Raw genomic sequence first — 16,497 nt, forward strand, 5'->3', positions numbered from 1 at the left:
CTTCCCATCAGATCACTCTGTATCCTCTAGGAGGATTGTCCGTGTGCCTTTTACGTGAGGTCGTCTACCTATGCCTTAGGTGAGGGCCTAGTACACGGTATGGGCTCAACATATTGGCTAACCTATCATTATTATCAATAGTACCATCATGGATTTATTTTGCTGGGCCAGATGCAGAATTAAGAGCTAGTGGAGCGAGTGTGCCAGTCTGAGGAAGGAAGCGCCTGAATGGGAAGTCAGTGTGTCTGGTGTGTCTGTCCTTCCATGCCTCTCCATGCTGTGCCCTGCCTCTCTCTTCCTTTCTTCCAGAGCTTTTGGCTCTCATCAGCTTTTCCTTTAGGAGTCTGAGCATTGCCGAGCTGTTTTATGAAGTGAGTTAGTTCCTGTACTCTTTTTTGGTTTTTTGAGACAGGGTTTCTCTGTGTAGTCCTGGCTGTCCTGGAACTCACTCTGTAGACCAGGCTGGCCTCGAACTCAGAAATCCGCCTGCCTCTGCCTCCCAAGTGCTGGGATTACAGGCGTGCGCCACCACGCCCGGCTCAGTTCCTTTACTCTTAAGAGTTCGTGATTTTTTTTTTTTTAATTATTGGGTGGTAGGTCCGTGCTTATTGGCTAGGAGAGAGGGCTAAGCTACCCTCTCCATTCAAACAGACCTGATTTCCTTGCAGGTAAAAGATGGCTGCCTTAGAAACACTCAGCCTGTGTCGTGGTGAGAAACTTAGGAGTGTGAGCCTGTGTGCGCAATGTGGATGTAGTACCTGCAGGAGCCATAAGAGGGCACCAGATCCCCCGGGACTGGAGTTAGAGTTGTGAGCGAGCCACTATGTGGTTGCTGGGAACTGAAGCCAGCTCCTCTGCAAGAGCAGCCAGCACTCTTAACCTCTGAGCCCTCATCATTCCAGCCCCCAAAGAGGACTTTTAAATACTATGCCAACTTCAATATGGCAGAGGAACCATAACCCAGCCAGGAGCTTGGAAGGCACCCGGCAGACCTGTAGGGCAGAGTGGGCACCCAGCAGCCTTGATTCTACAGACCTTGCCAATGTCTGTCTACAGAGAGACTCATTCCAGAGCCAGCGCCTCTGCCCACACTTCATATGTCTGTGCTTTGATGAGTTGACTTCCTCTCTCATGGTTTTGGAGACAGCCAGGTTTCTCACCGGATGCGGCAATGAGGTTTTGGATTCTCAGGAATACGTGTTCACTCGCAGATCTTATCCGTGCTTCTTGGTCTTGGGATTTAGGTAATCGGGCATTCTCCAACTCGCTTTATTAGATCTGGGCAGCACTTTCCATCCTCCAGGTCCACGCCAAGAGGACCGCTTTCTCCACTGCCCAGTGTACACTGCAGGTTGCTTAGTAACATTCTTGGCCTACTAGAATGTTTTTCTTTTTCTTTTTCTTTTTTTCTTTCTTTCTTTTTTTTTTTTTCCAAGACAGGGTTTCTCTGTGTAGCCCTGGCTGTCCTGGTACTCACTCTGTAGACCAGGCTGGCCTCAAACTCAGAAATCCACCTGCCTCTGCCTCCCAAGTGCTGGGGTTAAAGGTGTGCACCACCACTGCCCGGCCCAGAATGTTTTTCAAGACCAGTTTCTCTGTATGGCCCTGGCTGTCCTGGAACTCACTCTGTAGACCAGGCTGGCCTCGAACTCAGAAATTTGCCTGCTTCTGCTTCCCAAATGCTGGGATTATAGGCGTGCGCCACCACTGCTCGGCTCTTAACCGATATTCCTTAGTGTGGCAACCGAAGAGGTCTATAGACCTGTGTGTTGAGAGCTGGTGTGTGTGTGTGTGAAATGACCCTTTAACAGGGGGTTGCATAAGACCATTTGAAAACACAGATATGTTTGTTTACATTATAATTCATAACAGCAAAAATCACAGTTATGAAGTAGCAGTGAAATTAATTTTATTTTGGGGCTCATGAAACTGTGCTCTAGACTTCTCCATATGTATGGGGGGGAGGGAGGAGGGAGGACGGTAGATCAACGCTCCCGCCCATCATTTGTTTTCTGCCCATGGGTAAGACTCTCTCCTTCACTGGCTTTGTTCCCTGCTCAGCAATGAGGGGCAATGTGCTCTTTGTCTCCAGGTTTTTGTGGCCTGAAGGATGAATCATCAGAGTCAACTAACCTGGACCCGCGGGGGTTCTCAGAGACTGAGCCACCAACCAAAGAGCATACACCGGCTGGACCACCAAGGTCCCCAGCACACAGGGCTGCCTTGTCTGGCCGCAGTGGGAGAGGGCGCATCTAACCCTGCAGAGACTTGATTCGCTAGGGTGCGCGCAGGGGTGGGGGGGTACCTAGGGTGGGGGACCAACCCTATCAGGGGAAAAAAGGAGGGGCATGGAGTGGAGGGACTTTGGGGGGAGTCTGGGAGGGAGGACAGCATTTGGGATGTAAATAAATAAATCATAAATTGTTAGAAAGGCTGAGGCTAGGGTTTATATCCAACCATTCTTTGTTGACCATGTTTCATTTTGAGTTTTTAAATTCTAACCGCACCCACTCATGCAAATAAGCTTTTATAGAACCTCAGGCAGCATCCGTCTGGGTGGTGTGGTCTCTGAGAGAATGACAGGAGAGGATAGAAGCACGTAGCTGTTCTTGTTTGCTTTCTGTTGCTGTGTCGAAACCTGGGTCGCCAGCAACTTTGGGAGGAAACAGGTCTGTTTCATCTTAACTGATTACGGTTCATCCTTGAGAGAAGCCCAAGCAAGGACTGAAGTAGGAGCCAGGGGAACACTGCTTCCTGGCTCAGGTCCTGGCTCGATCAGCTAGCTTTCTTCTACAGCAGAAACAGGAGAGAAGCAAAACTTTCTCCACTCCTGGCTAAACAGCACAAGAGAGAAGAAGGGCTTGCATCCCGGTCTCCTTCACGAACCTGCCTTCAATGGCCGCTTGTATCCTACTGTCTCTTTCCAGTACCTGCTTCATGGCCTAACTTCCTCTCGATATAACCCACTTCTTAAAAGTTCTATAAGCTCCCTATGGCCTATAGGACGAGGAATGATCCTTTACCATATGGGCCCCTGGGGAGGAGGCGCCCTTAAGATGGAAACTATAGCATAATGTTTCAAGCCCAGCAGGTTGAAGGATGGAGGGATTCCCCCTAGGTTCTGTGACCCAGCAGACCCGTTCAGGATGGCCGCCTCAGGGCAGGAAGGTTGCTAGAGTTAGTGGTTAGAGAGGACCAGAGTGAGAGACAGAGCGGGACCATTGTCCTCACAGACGCAAAGGCAGCTGTGGCCAGTTGCACACTTGGGGGGGGTGGTCGGGCTCGCAGGCCCTACCTGGGGAACCACATAGTCAGTTGATGGCTTCTGAGGGAGGGGGACTCAGGTCTCATTCAGGGTGTGGCTCATCCCAGGTCAGCCACGCTCTAGTGGATGGCCCCACAACCAGGGGTATTTGGGAAGCACAAGTTGGGATGGGTTATTTTTTTAAAATGGGGATGTGGAGGAGTTGGGTCCATATAATCAAAATACTTTGTATGAAATTCGCAAGAAGTTTTTAAAAGAAAAAGAACACACTCTTGGCATAGCCTGTCAGCATAGCCCCTAAATGGCCTAGCTCTGTGTGCTTTTACTGAATTCCTGTCTCTATTAGATGTGCCGATCTGACACCTTTTACGTTGTGCAGGGACTAGCTGATACTCGCAGAGCATATTCCCCCTGGGTGAGCCAGGTGTCCGCTGCTGATACAGCGCGCCCAGCCTCAGGTGCAGGATCACAGGCCCGCAGGCCTCCTCACCCCTGAAGGCCTCGAAGGATGATGGCTAAATACTGCCTGCTTTACTATGAGATAATTAGTGTTGGATTCCTCACGTATTAGGTGCATGGGATTTTCATTGTTCTGTTTGTATGTAACAAAGGAATTTGCAAGTCCAGCAAATTGGAATGAGTCAGGTCAGAGCCTTCCTTGGATTAGGGGAAAGCGCGCCCCTAATGAATTTACTCTCACCACGCATTCCAGGCCACTAATCCCAATAGATTCATCCTGGATTAATGAGTGGCATGCGTTTTTTTTCTTTCTCTTCGATTTAGCATTAAGTGTTTTACATACTACAGCAGAAAAGTGTGACCAGAGCAAGATCCCCACCCCCCCACCGCACCCCCCAAACAGCTATTTAAGAATCCCCTGTTCAGCCTCCTCTCTTTTCAGTTTTGGGGACTGACCCCAGGGCTGTTTGCATGTCTGGTGGCACCACCTTACCCGCCATAGTCACCTTCCTTAGCTTTTCATATGCTGCATTTGGATAGGACGCCAGAGCTCCGTGTGCCGGTTGGTGGGATCTGAAATCATCTCACGAGGGCTTTTAAATCCTGAGACTGGGGTGTTTACACTCTGTCTGACTCAGGTATGGTCCTGCTTTACTGATATATTCACATAGTGTTAGCCTGTCGCAATATGTCATTTAAAAACAAATTGTGAGGCCAGAGAGACGGCTCAGCCTTCGCAAGCACGGTCAGAAAAAGGAGAGTGACTCCCACACCTCCCATGCCTCTTGACTCAATGCTGGCCTGTGGACTCTTTCAGTGACGGTGTCCTGCTTACTACAGCAGGGCTAAGTGAAGTCATTCCTTCCCCCTAACAGCCCTGATTTGGAGGCTCTGGTGTCCAAACACCCTCTCTTCTCTGCCTTGCAGGAGCGCGAAGCTTCTGTAGACTCCGCTGTGACTCTGCCGTGACTCCATCTTGGCCCCCAGGAGCCAGTCCTCAGTGAGAAGTCCGCGGATCTTACTGCAGGTACTGTACGCCCCTTGGCACCCCAGAACATGAACTTTTTTTAAAAGATTTATTTAATTTATTATATATAGGTGCGCTGTAGCTGTCTTCAGACACTCCAGAAGAGGGCATCAGATCTTGTTATGGATGGCTGTGAGCCACCTTGTGGTTGCTGGGGTTTGAACTCAGGACCTCTAGAAAAGCAGTCAGTGCTCTTAACTGCTGAGCCATCTCTCCAGTCCCGAACATGGACATTTTTGCACTAAAACGTATCATTCATTTCAGCCTAACCTAACTGATAACTGTAGCCCTCCGTGCTCTCGGTGGACTTGGGCCTTGCCCGTGCTGGGTAAGCAAGCACTCGACCTAAGCAGAACCTTGTGCTCTGTTAAAAATTCCCAACACTTGTCCTTTTGTAGACTTGAAAGTTCCAAACAGAGCGTCTGGCGGGGGTGTGGGATGGGAGAGGTCCAGGCTGGCCAGTGAGACTGTCTTGCTTTTTCTTTTTAAATAAAAGTAGCTCACTTTAAAAAAAAAAAAAAATGTCTGATTCTTATGTTTGGGTTCTGTATAGGAAAAGGTATCATGGAGAATATACTTTAAAAATATATTGCTTTAGCCCAGTGTAGTGGTGCCCTCGGGAGGCAGAGGCAGGTGGTCTATGTTGCAGGGCCAGCCTGGTCTACATAGCAAGTTCCAGGACAGCCTGGGCTATATAGAGAGGTGCTGTCTTAAAAATTTTATAAAATAAATACATTAGTTAAGAACATAAATTGTAAAATACTTGTGGGAAAAAAAACCACGGTTCTAGCTGTTGTTTATTAAGTTACAAAGGGTTACTGGCTGTGGAGAGGAGATTTTATTGTTATTCTCCGTGTGTTATCATCAGAAAATGTTGAAGGGTAAAGTTTTCAGTATGGATAGTGGGTGCAAGGGAGTGAGGAGGTGTGTGTGTGTGTGTGTGTGTACATACAGTGAACCTCACACATTCTTAGAGTCATTTGTGTTTGCTCACAACCTTCAGTCTGTCTTCGCTATATTCAGAATGCTTACATGATCAGCAGACCACACGAGTCCTTAATCGGAAGGCCTTTGTGGGAGCCACAGCTTGGGACCTATGTCACATGTGCGCGACTGTGCACTTGGCCTTTCAGGGAGGATTAAGAAGGAAGAGGGAGGGGCCAGGGAGGGCTCCTCGGCAGCAGGATCAGGCTGCAGGCAGTACCTGTTGCTGAGGTCCATGCTTCCATAACAATGTCAGGGGACAGGGACAGAGGTGCAGAATTGCCAGGTTTTTCCTTTGCAAAGCCTAGTGGAATTAGAGGAGGAGATGGAGACGGTGTTCTGCCTGGGCCTGAGCCTGGGCAACTGTCTTAGTCAGGGTTTCTATTCCTGCACAAACATCATGACCAAGAAGCAAGCTGGGGAGGAAAGGGTTTATTCAGCTCACACTTCCACATTGCTGTTCATCACTAAAGGAAATCAGGACTGGAACTCAAGCAGGTCAGGAAGCAGGAGCTGATGCAGAGGCCATGGAGGGATGTTTCTTACTGGCTTGCTTCCCCTGGCTTGCTCAGCTTGCTCTCTTATAGAACCCAAGAGCACCAGCCCAGAGATGGAACCACCCACAAGGAGCCCTCCCCCTTGATCACTAACTGAGAAAATGCCCCACAGCTGGATCTCATGGAGGCACTTCCTCACCTGAAGCTCCTTTCTCTGTGATAACTCCAGCTTGTGTCAAGTTGACACACAGAACCAGCCAGGACAGCAACCCTGGTCTCTTTCGGGTGCTTATGTAGTCAGATGAGGAGCTCCTTCAGTGAGCTTTATCTGCCCATACCCGTCACGAGTGGTTCTGCTTCCCTAACAGCCCGGTGGGGGACATTCTCCCCATTACCTAACAGGAGGGTGTTGACAGCTAGAGGAGCCTCGGGCTTGGGAAATGCTGTGCGGAGATGTAGGGAAGTCATTGGTTGGTCCCCAGTCCCAGGTCGTGAGCACTGCCTTCACTTGGAATCCACAGCTAGAACCAGCAGGCCCGCTCAACACCAGTCATTCTCAGGATAAGCGATACAGACCAGGTGATACTGTCTGTGGCACATTGCCAGGAAGCCTTCCTGTCTTGCTCAGCCATGTTTATGCCTCTTACTTCATCGTATCCAGTCTTCTGCACCAAGGACGGGGGACTTCGTGTAGTCTGATTGTTATAGAGTATAACGAGGTGGCGGCGGCGGCTGGGGTGTGTGTGTGTGTGTGCCTGGTGGACCCGTGCCAAGGGTCCCCCTGAGAAATCACACACGCCATGCAACAGAACTGATATAAAGGAGGTTTGTTAGAGAGAAAGGAGGGAGCGAGGACCTGGAGGAGGGTAGAGCAGAGCCATGAGGGCAGAGAAAGGGGGGACAGAGAAGGACAGAGGGGGGAGGGGCAGAGAAAGACTGGCCGGGAACCTGGGGGGGGGGAGGGAGAGAGGGAGAACAAGAACTGGGGTGATACCCTTCCTGGTGGAGGCTGTTGATGACTTAAGCCTGTAAGCCATTGCTAGGTCCTTGGAGGAGCCTAGCAGAATGGCCCGTAAGCAAACCCTGATTCTTCTCCACCCGCAGGGGAGGGTTTGCAGTATACAGCAGGTACTCAGTAAGCATTTGTTGTGCAGGGGGTTGGATCTGAAGTTACTTGCTTTCTTCTCCTCATGAGTACTGTGGGGCCAGGGCAGCGAGTGGCTTATCTTTTGTGGGTTCTGAAATCCTACAATGATGATGGCCCATCGTGGAGACCTGGTTTTGGAGACAGGGCCTTATTATGTAGTCCTGGATACCCCGGCATATGTAGCACAGGCTGGCCCCAGACTCGAAGAGATGGACTCGACTCTGCCTCGCAGGTGTGGGCATTAGAGGTTTGTGCCTCAATACTTGGCCAGAGGCGTATTTTTTGAATGTTACTATAGGCAGTGTTTTGTTTTGCTTGTTAAGTTTCCATTTTTATTTTTTTTATTTATTTTCCCAGCATCACATATATATTTGTAATGTATTGTGACGCATTTCCTCATGGTATAGGACTGGGCAGAGCGGCTGGCCAGGAAGAGTGAACCTGTTCAGCCCAGAGATCTGAGACTTGTCATCCAGGGGGCTGTCCCAGCATGGCAGCTTGCTAGGACAAACCAGTGTGGAGGGACTACAAACACATACAGCCCCGGATGGCTGACCTCCCTCCGGGAGCGACACCTAGCTCATCACCTTGCATATCCTCTGGGCTCCAAGGAGGCTTTAAGCCATCCTCTTGCGTGTGGTGGAAAAACCTCTGTCTGTGCAGTTGTGTGTGTGTGTGTGTGTGTGTGTGTGTGTCTGGGCCCTGTGGGTGTGCTGGCTGGAGGCTTGTTCCTGGGTTCACAGTCTTATGGGGAGCACGGTGGCTTTAGCTACTCTTCAGAACCGAATTATCTTGTTTGGTTCTATAGAAGAGCGAGTTCTGGATTCTCGAAGGACTCCCTCTTTGCTGTAGCAAGCAAGGCAACCGTGAAATTGGTTGTCAGGTGAGAGTGGGTGTGTGTGTGGGTGGCGGGGGGGGGGCCTATGGTGGGTCTTGCTTAAGACATAAGTTCACATTTTAGGCATTCTTTAAAAGACTAGGCCTGTAGTTCAGAGCACAATCCATCCGTCCCCAGCAACACACACACACACACACACACACACAGCGAGGAGACCTATGGCCATCTTCTCAGACGTAGAACAGACTATCAGAAGGAAGGAAGCAGGTCAGCTATGTGGGTCTAAAGCATTAGAGGCAGTGGGTCAAGTTCAGGTCCTGGAGTGACGTGTGGCTACCCTATCACATTAGACCTGTTAAAGCAAGCAGTGACACAGCCAGTGACCTGTGATAAAATTCACAGCTTGTGGCCTCGGCGCCCTCCCACGGGGCATTAGAGTCATCCCTTTAGAATTACTCTACTCCTGCGTTCTCGGTGGCTGCCCTACTTCTACCTGTCCTCCGGTCTTTGATCGTTCAGATAAACATTCTGATCTCTGAAGACCTTTGTGTAACTGGACATTTTCTTTCTGCTGTCTATTCAAGGCTACTCTGTTCCTGCCTCCCAGGGTGTCCACCTATTTATATGCATGTTACACAGGAGGAAACCTTGTGGCAGGGACAAATATAACCCTAGTCTTTTTGATGGTGGGGGGAGGCTTGGTCTGAATGAGTGTTTCAGATTATAAACATTTTTCCTTCTGGATCGAGCGCCTGAGATTTTGGCCACCAGTGAACCGTGACTTGGACTACACCAGGAAGCCCGACCACAGAATGTGGCATTTCCTGTGTAGGGATTACTTGTGCATGACCTCTTCTGCCTAGATAATACCCATGGCAACCAGGGGCGTGGGTTCTGTGTGCCTGTGGGCTCTTTGAGAAGACGGAGCTGGAACAGACAGGTGGCTGGTAAATACGATGGGATCTGATATTTGTTTATGCAAAGTACTTTCACCAATCAGATTAAAATACTGTACAAGAAGGTGCCAAACTGGAGCCTAGATATACCCCAGCAGCAGGAGTCTCTTTTGGCTGGGCTACACCCCTCTCGGTGTGGTTCGTCCCAGCCCTCCTGTGGCTTCTCCTTGGCCTCTGGCCAGCAGCTTGGTTTCAGTTGTCTGTTGTCCTGTGCGCCAGCCACAGCTGCAGGTGTGTGCTGTTTCTCCCCAGTACCTGTTGGAAAGTAAACTTCACCAAGTCCCTCAAAGTACACGTATGCAAAAATGTGTGCTTGGAGATGCCCTCCTCCCGCTCCCCTCCCCCCTTCACTCTAGGCTTATAGCTCAGCACCTGAGCTCCTGAATGCCCTGGGAATTATTCCTTTTCCCCACACCTAATCTTTAGAATTCATGTTGTCTCTTCCAACACAGGCTAGAGTGCAGCCCCAGAAAGAAGTACCTGAAACCACAGCTGGAGAGAATCGTCCTGATCTTTTCTTTCTTTCTTTCTTTTTTTTTCTTTCTTTCTTTCTTTCTTTCTTTCTTTCTTTCTTTCTTTCTTTCTTTCTTTTTTTAAATTTTTATTTTATTCATATGAGTACACTGTTGCTATCTTCAGACACACCAGAAGATACCCTTACAGATGGTTGTGAGCCACCATGTGGTTGCTGGGAATTGAACTCAGGACCTCTGGAAGAGCAGTTGGTGCTCTTAACCACTGAGCCATCACTCCAGCCCATCTTTCTTTCTTTCTTTTAAAGATTTTATTTATTTATTATATGTAAGTACACTGTAGCTGTCTTCTGACTCCACAAGAGGGAGTCAGATCTCATTACAGATGGTTGTGACCTACTATATGGTTGCTGGGATTTGAACTCAGGACCTTCAGAAGAGCAGTCGGTACTCTTAACCACTGAGCCATCTCTCCAGTCCTTTCTTTTTTTAACTCGACTTTATTTTTATAAAACCAATAAAAATGGTTCAGTATTAATAATTCCATATCACTCAACTTGATTCTGTAAAAAAAGACTTTCACTCAGGACATTACAGTGGCTAATAACATTCGAAGCTTGTCCCTGCCCTGGGGTATGCAGTGGGGCCTGGTGTAGGGCATACAAACATTTCCGGGTCAGTTGTAGGTGAACCTGTTTCTTTTCGCCTTTAATTTTGGAAAATTCCAGACAGACCCACACAGAGACAGAGGAAAACATAACAAAATCCCACTCACCTAACTACCACCATTTCCTATGTAGATGCGAGATGGGCTGTCCTTGTAAGGAAGTCTCTTATCTTTTTTATGCCCCCGTCCTGTTTGTTGAGTTCATTAGAGAGATTTTTCTCCCTCTAATTCAAAAGCATTGTGTGCTCCATATAGGCGGGAAGACAGTAAAAATTCAGGAAATAAAAGAGGCCTGTAATCCTCTAAGAAGGTCTCAATCTCCCTGCCCTGAAAATTCTTTATATACTGTTTTTTGATACTTTTGCAGACACGATATTTTCATTATCATATTTAATCTCTCTGACTTGTCTAGAGTTCCCTCAACATACCTTTTGCAAGCTCCTGTTGTCTGCATGATTTCTAGAACATTCCTACCACAGCTCTGGGCAGTTCACGCAACTCAAATGGCCCACTTTTGCCCCCCCCCCCACTTCGGTTTTGTACACTTCAAAGCCAGCAGCAGGGCCGTGTGTGTGTGTGTGTGTGTGTGTGTGTGTGTGTATGTGTGTGTGTGTGTTACCTTGAGTCACTCGTCCCTTTGTGTTAGGAGTGAAAGATTTAAGTTTTGCTTTCAGGAAGTGGTTGTGGCTGAATGGGAGCCGATCATCTTGTACTTGTGGATATCAGATGGAATGACAAAGTGAGTTGTCAGGCAGCGGGAGGCATGTTTGGACAATGTTGTGTCCAGCGAGCCAGGAGTGGAGAGAAAAGCTGCGCATGATTGCCCTGGTTTCTCGGGATTCTTAAGCTGGTGGAGGGCGGGATCCAGGTCAGTCAGGGTACGTGGCCTGAGTCTGGTACAGGACAGTTAGGTGGCTGGGGGGTGTGACTCTCCTGCTTGAGACTATGGGTTTGACCCTCAGCACAAACAAACAATAATATCCAAATAAACAAACAAACAAACAAACAAAAAACCAACCCCCAAATTGCGTCAGTTTAGCCCACTTGGCAAAGAACGCAACTTTGGATACGAGGTGACTTGAGCTCAGATCCTGGCCCTCCTGCTTTTGAGTTATGTGAATTGAGCAATTCACCATCAAAGCTCCACCCTTCTCTCTCCTCATAAGAGCTCAGACAGTTGCAACTTTCCTGACTTTGGGGATGATTAAGGAGACATCGCACAGGCCTGGCCTGGCTCTGGTGTCTGGTGTCTGTCATCTTTCGCCTAACAGACCTAGCTCACTGAGTTGGTTTTATCCCCTACTCCAGTTCCCCTGTCTGCCCCTCGCTTTTCCTAGCTTCTTTTCTGTGCCTGCTTTCAAATCATTAGCGTTTGTAGGAATCACGTGTTTGGTCACCAGCTGGAGGCCTGAGACTTTTCTGGAAGTCTGGAAGGTGAGTGTGGTCCCTGGCTCGGGGCGGAGGGTGGTGACCAGCTCAAGTTCATTAATGGTTCTGTTGACTGGACAAATGCAGGAGCTGGGGGATGTGTCAGCTGATTAGTTAGCCGGAAGTTAGGTTTTGCGTGTAATCCTCTGCCTTATCCTTGGTCAAAGAAGATGTTTCTAGAAGGAGCCAAAGAAAGTGCGGTTCACCTTTCAGGATACCTCAAGGCCCAGGGGAACTTGAGTGAAGCCTGTTTTATGGACACCCAGTTCCTTGGGCCCAGACCCCAGTTAGCCCTGCTCCACTGGGACTGTGCCTGGGAGCCTCTGGTACCCTGTTCTTGTACATACATACCTTTGAAAGGCATCTCGGGTGTCCCTGAGAGGATTCGTTGTCCTGGTTGGTGCCTTTCCACACCCAGGGTGGGTGGCCTATGATTTGGGTAAGCGGCTTCGAAAGAGCGTGTGTATGGTGAAGCAGACGGACTCAGTGGAGTCTAGGGCAAAGCAGGTTCAAAACCCAGTGCCCACTTGATGGCTTGCTTTGTAATGAAGATTTACAACAGCCAGCAGTGGTGGCGCACGCCTTTAATCCCAGCACTTGGGAGGCAGAGGCAGGCGGATTTCTGAGTTCAGGGACAGCCTGGTCTACAGACAGAGTGAGTTCCAGGACAGCCAGGGCTACACAGAGAAACCCTGTCTCGAAAAACAAGACAAAACAAACAAACAAAAAGATTTAAAAGGAAAAGAAGGGGGTGAGGCTGAGGAGGAGGATTAGTAAGTGATCTTCATCATTTGGCTTTTTATCCTGTCTCCCAGTGCTCTATCCCACTGGGGTCTCACAAGACCTGCACTGGGGAGACAGGGTAGTTTCTGTGTGTGTGTGTGTGTACATGTGTGCGCGTGTCAGTGCCTGTTCGGTCTTCACAGGCAGGCTTGGTGCTTCCGTGAGTCTACCACAGGTGACATTCATTCCCAGGCTTACCTGTTTGAGCCTCTGCAGGGTAAGTGTAGGGTCTAGACACTGCTCAGTCCTGTCGGAGCCACGAGAAAGCACAGCCCTTAGCTGCTTCCCACGTGGCTGAGGACTGAGGCTCTGTTGGTGCCTTCTCCCTCTACCTCCCATCTGGATTTTGGATTACAGCCTGTGGGTATGAAGTATCTTCAAAGATCCACGCGGTGAAGGTTTATCCCTAGCTGGCGGGTCTCGTCACTTATGACAAAGCTTCGACTTATTCAGTGGGTCCGCTAATGTATTATAATTCAGTGGTATCCGTGGCTTGCAGTAGGGTCTACTTTGGGGAAGCACGAGACTGGGGGGCCATGCTCTTGGCTGTATCTTTGCCTAGGCCCTGTCTTTTGTCTCTCTGGCTATGAGATGAGCCTTTTTGATCTAGCACATGTGCCAGAGACTGGGAGATTCTGCCTTAGGCCTCCAGGTGGTGACACCAGTTGACCATGAGCCGTGCTCTCTGAGCCAAAAGAAATCTTTCTCTCTCCAGTTGTTTCTCCTGGGTATTTTGCCACTGGTGGATCCCCAGTGGGCTTGGAAGTCATCCAAGCCATGTCAGGCCCTCAGCTCTGAAACTTCCTTCCTGTAGCTCTCCCTCATGACACAGGTTTTGTCTCAGGCTGGATCTTCAGTCCCTGCAAGTTCTGCCTTGGGCCCCTCTTGGATCAGAAGGTAGATTATGAGGGCCGTGGGCTTTCTGATTGTGTAAAAGGGGGTTGAGGTTAAAGTCACCAAGACCTGGACATCTGGTGGGCGCTACAGTTTGGCTGTCACACTGGCTGTGGGCCTTCCTGTGATCGGCTAGAGACATCTATTCGGGATGTTCTGTGAGAGTTAGGGGAGGGCCACGTGTCTTAAAGCCAAGACTCCAGTGTGAAGTGAAGGGTCTGGAGGGGGTAAGATGGCATGTCCTTGGTTCTTCAGGAAGACTGTGACTTTTAAGCCATAGTTCAGTCACCCTGTGGACACAACTCTTCTGTCTCGGGACCCCTTACCCTGGTGGTAGTTCTTGGAGACATTATGTATTATTTTTTAAAGATTTATTATTTATTTGAATGAGTGTATATTCTCGAGTATGTACATGCAGGCCAGAAGAGGTTATCAGATTTCTGGAACTGGAGTTACAGATGGTTTTGAACTTCTATATGGGTGCTAGGAACCGAACCCCAGTCCTCTGGGAAAGCAGCCAGTGCTCCTATCTGCTGAGCCAGCTCTTCAGCCCCTGTGTGCTTGTTTTTAATGGCTAAATTGTTTTGTCAGCCATTGTTACAAATTATTCATAGTTCTTATTAGACAAGAGGGACTCTTTCTTCTGCCTCTTTTACTTAGTGACTTCCAGAAGGAAGTGAAATTTCGTTCAGTATTAGAGACAGCTTCTTGTATTGGTTAGCGAGAGTTCCTTCTGTATGTTATGGATTGGGTTTTTGTGAATGGAGGTTCTGAGATGCATATTAAATTGCGGAGGCTTCTCCTCCTCAACATTGCTTCTCCCCAGATTAGCGGTGTGTCCGGGTCCTTGATTTCTTATGCTTTGTTTCCTTGGGGAACACGTCCACTCAGACCAGAAGTGGATCTACTAGATCCATTAGATCGCTTCTTTGGTTGCCTTGACCATAACTGTTGTACTGGCTGGTTCTGTGTGTCAACTTGACACAGGCTGGAGTTACCACAGAGAAAGGAGCTTCAGGTGAGGAAGTGCTTCCAAGAGTTCCAGCTGTGGGGCATTTTCTCAATTAGTGATCAAGGGCGGAGGGCCCCTTGTGGGTGGTGCCATCCCTGAGCTGGTAGTCTTGGGTTCTATAAGAAAGCAAGCTGAGCAAGCCAGGGGAAGCAAGCCAGTAAGAAACATCCCTCCATGGCCTCTGCATCAGCTCCTGCTTCCTGACCTGCTTGAGTTCCAGTCCTGACTTCCTTTGGTGATGAACAGCAACATGGAAGTGTAAGCTGAATAAACCCTTTCCTCCCCAGCTTGCTTCTTGGTCATGATGTTTGTGCAGAAATAGACACATGACTGAGACAGCTGTGGTGACTCCTCTTCCCCCTTTCCTTTCTGCCCACCGTGTCACCTTGGTTACTGCTGACTGGACCTTGTTCTGTTCTAGCCTGGTGCACCTTACAGGGAAGACAGGGTTTCTCTATGTAGCTCTGGCTGTCCTGGAACTCACTCTGTAGCCCAGGCTGGCCATAAACTCAGAAATCCACCTGCCTCTACCTCCCAAGTGCTGGGATTAAAGGCGTGCGCCACTGCTGCCCGGCCCCATTTTAGTTATATTCTTATTATTTTTATTTATTACTTTTGTTCTTTTGATTTGCTTTTGGGTTTTTTTTTTATTTTTTCTGTTTTTTGTTTTGTTGTTTGTTTGTTTGTTTGTTTTTGAGACAGGGTTTCTCTGTGTAGCCCTGGCTGTCCTAGAATTCACTCAGGCTGGTATCAACTCACAAAGATCCTCCTGCCTTTGCTTTCCAGGTGCTGGGGTTAAAGGCATGCACCACCATATCTGGCCATATTTTTTTAAGATATATTTTTATTGTTTTTAGTTGTGTATAACACACACACACACACACATACACACACACACACGGTGCCCACGGATTCCAAGTTTCCCAAGTGCGGAGTTATAGGCATTTGTGAGCAACTTACTGTGGGTAATGGGAATTGAACTCGGGTCCTCTGCACAAGAGGTTCGAGGTCTTAACCCCAGAGCCTTATCTCCTTTTCTATTTTACTTCTGTCTTTGTATGGTGATAGCCAGGATACAATTTAGAGTTAGAATTTCTGTGAGAAAGGAACAATAGCAATCTATCGTAAGGCAAACAGTCTCTAAAAATCACTTAGTATGGATGTTATGGGGCTGAGACTCTCTGCTGTGAAGAGTCTTATCAATACCTTATCAGTACCGATCAGTGAGGACTGTGTATAGAATCATCAGATCCTGTTTTCCACTCCTGGTGGCTTCAGTCTCAGGAAGTTGGCATCTGCTGGGATTGGGTCGATTCATTTTGGACAGAGAAACCCGCCTTTTGTAGAACTTCTGGTTGAAAGTCCTCTTTGGAGTCCTGGTCTGAGTGGAGGAGATGGATGCAAGTTTAGAAAGGACACTTTTCTGAGAGTTTTAAAATACCTCCGCAGAGATGCAAGGGGTGTTTTCTTAAAAATAAACCCTGGGTGTCGTGAGGTAATGTCACATTCCCTCTCACCCCACGAAGCGGAAGCGGACACCCTACTGAGACATGTGACCCCATCAGGAGTTCACAGCACCTGGCAGCGTTTTTAATCCAGTGCCTTGGTCTCAGCCATGCCCCCTCTCACTTCCCTGTCACCGAGGGTGACGCCAATGACAGAGAGGCTCTTTTTCCGTGCCTGTGTTTGAGAGAATGTAAGCTGCAGCTGGGGGCTACACTGTCTTAACCTCTTCCTATGATGCCTGCAAACCAGGGTCTCTCTGCCTGAGTTTGTACTTCCTGATCTTTGGTCTGAAGGGGGCATTGAAGCCCCTTCGGCATCAGTGAGTTGGTTCTTGGAGTGAGTATTATTCCTTGGCGTCCTGTCTGTGCTGGTGGCAACATGGCTATGTCCGTGCCTGAGTATTCTGCACCCAGGCAAGGCCGAGAGAGCCATTTTGCCCTAGCCTGAGGTCTGCAAGTTCACTTTCTGCCTTACGGAGGTTCAGAAATCTATTCCTTGGGTGTGGCCCTCAAGAGGCCAGGTAGAGACATTAAGGCGCTTTTTCGAACCTGCCGGGCTGAA

General features: G+C 48.7%; 1 protein-coding gene across 2 annotated transcripts in view; it reads left to right on the forward strand.

The window, feature by feature from the left end:
* The window catches only part of Slc7a1 (solute carrier family 7 member 1), a 75,710-nt gene that overhangs the window by 33,061 nt on the left and 26,152 nt on the right, over positions 1–16,497 (forward strand). For both annotated transcript variants that reach the window (XM_052167588.1, XM_052167589.1), the window contains exon 2: positions 4,652–4,751. The gene's annotated coding sequence lies outside the window, so the exon portion shown is untranslated. The remainder of the gene's footprint in view (positions 1–4,651; positions 4,752–16,497) is intronic.

The sequence above is a fragment of the Apodemus sylvaticus genome, chromosome 22 (assembly GCF_947179515.1).
Source record: "Apodemus sylvaticus chromosome 22, mApoSyl1.1, whole genome shotgun sequence".
In the NCBI taxonomy this organism is placed as follows: Eukaryota; Metazoa; Chordata; class Mammalia; order Rodentia; family Muridae; genus Apodemus; species Apodemus sylvaticus.